General features: G+C 38.2%; 1 pseudogene; it reads right to left on the bottom strand.

Moving 5' to 3' along the window:
* The window catches only part of LOC146860140 (28S ribosomal RNA), a 7,525-nt pseudogene that overhangs the window by 2,239 nt on the left and 2,786 nt on the right, over positions 1 to 2,500 (bottom strand).

Here is a 2,500-nt window from a genome sequence, read left to right on the forward strand (position 1 = left end):
AAATTTGAGGTTGGATTACTCGCTGTATTTTATACCATCACCTTGGACAGGGAGATTTGCCCATTTCTCAAATTCTTCTTTCCTCCAGTCAGATGTTGCTATCAAATTTAGTTCATGACTCAGAGATCTACTGCCTAATATGTTGAGTTTGTGTGTTTTAATGATGTTATCAATTTTTTCATTGATTACTTCTCCTGCATACATGAATGAATGAGCTATGTACAGGTCTGGAGCTTCCCTGAGGTACAATAAGTTATTAACTTTGTTCAGACCAATTGTCGTACATAACTTTGGAATACTGAGGCCCCCAAAGGATCTTTTCGAGTACAGGAGACCATCACATGTGTATGCAGGAAGGTGTAGGAAATGTTTGACATACTTTCTAATTGTTTGATCCAGAATGTTTAAAGTTTTCGCTTCTGTTCCTGTCATTTCCAGTTTAAATGACAGTTTAGGGATCAAGTATTGACAGAATATTTCTATTTTCTGTGTGGGCTTAAGTGGTAGATTGTCGAGTTTTTGAGCCCAGTCAACAAGAACCTCATTAATTTTGTTGTTGCTTGAATGGCCGGTGTGTGGATCGAAGTTCAGTCCGAGGTATCTCTCACTTTCACCATGGCTGACAGAGTCAAAAGCTTTTGATATATCTATGAACACCACTGCCAACGAGCTTTTGTTCTTTCGTGACCCTTTTATAATGTTTTGCAGAAGAGTCAGATTTTCGAGACAACCTCGCACCTTCATGAAGCCTTTTTGTCTCGTATTTATTTCAACGAAAAATGTGAGTCTTTTAGTTAATATTTTCGTGAACAACTTCATGAATGCCGTACCGATAGTAATTGGACGCCAATTACTTATCTTTTTGAGTTCGCTAATCGGTACATTCTTGGGTATTAGTATTGACCGGTTCTTCTTAATACTGTCTGGTACTCTTCTCATCAATAGCCAAGACGATAAGATTCTGGGTAGTAGTCTTGGTTGCCTGCTATGCACTTTATTTAAGTCATTCAGACCAATTTTATCAGGCCCCACTGCTTTCTTTAAATCTGATTCATCAAAGGCTTTAGTTACTTCGAGCAGTGTAATTTCTTTACATAAACTTCCAATTTCCCTTTCATCTGGTATCCGGTCAATTGGGATGAATTTGGGATTTTTCTTGTTTTCTTTTTCAATTATGCCTTTATAGTATTGGAAGATTTCATCAGCACTGATTTGACAAGTGGCATCTTCTGCCCCATCAGTGATTATCCTGGCAATTTTCTTTTTGTCTTTTTGGAACATTGTCTGGTATTCTTTGTAACTGCCCTTTGCTTTTGCATATTTTTTCTTGTGTGTTTGATTGAGCCTTCCATTTTTCTTTGGTATCTTGTTTTGTACAGGGGCAGTCTGTTGCTCAACTTGAGCAGAGTTCATAGGTTCATTATCGGGTTCGCTCGTTAGTTCGGTATGATTTGATGGTACAGGACTTATATCATTGGTGTTTTCTGATATATAAGTCACTATCTCATCCATCAGATCCATAGCAGCATCATGATGCTGGATGTTTTTTGTGTACTTTTCGATTTCTGTGATTCTATCATTCAGTTCATCAAAGTTTTTTATTTTTGGCGCTCGTTTCCGAATGATAAAGTCTCTGCGCCTTTCTGTTGTTACTTCTACTGCAATCTCTGGTTCATCGCAGGAGTCATTCTCAGAGATATTGGATGCTTGCAGTACATCCTTTGTCGATTTTTTGCTCTTATCTCTTCTATCTCTTCTTTTTTCTGCAATTTGTTTACTATTTTTATTGTCAAAATGCGGGACCATCAGCGCATTAATGTTTCTTTTGTTCTCGTACACTTTTTCCAATTCTGTTAATAGCAATATTTCCTCCTGTGACCATAGTTTTGATGGTTTGCTGCTTGCTAGAGCTGCCAGTCTAGCCTCATTTTGCGCTCTTGGATGTGCGTGCCGAGCATGTTGTGAAACTCCAATCTTTGTTCCAAATCTGAGGTCACAGTAGCTGCACAGGAATGATAACTCTCCTTTTTGAGGTCTTCCTTTACATTTTGCATAGTGACATGCAATATTGTGGTATTTGGCTTCTTTGTCACATTTTGAACAATACGTTTTGAGATAGAAGCCTTTATGCTTGTTGGAGACATGTTTTCTCAATTCTTTGAAGGTTCCCAATATGTCTCCACACAAGTCACATTTATACTTTTCGTTTGGGTATTTCCAATATGTGACTTTTTTGGAGTAGTCACTTTTCTTTGTTACCAGTTCTTTGCTGATTTCGTATACATCCGGTAGGTTTTCAAAATTGGCTGTATCAATGTTATTCTTGGCTGAGGAGGCCACAAATTCAATGGTTTCGCTGAGGTCTACTGTTGTGTCTTCTTCTGCTTCGGAGGGTGAACTAAGGCCTATAACGTGACCTGGTTCGTTGTTGTTTGTTGCATTGTTTGAAGCTAGTGCTGGTTTGTCAAATTCGGTGAGGAGGTTAATGATTTCTTGAAAA

This window comes from Triturus cristatus, chromosome 3_1 (assembly GCF_964204655.1).
Source record: "Triturus cristatus chromosome 3_1, aTriCri1.1, whole genome shotgun sequence".
Lineage (NCBI taxonomy): Eukaryota > Metazoa > Chordata > Amphibia > Caudata > Salamandridae > Triturus > Triturus cristatus.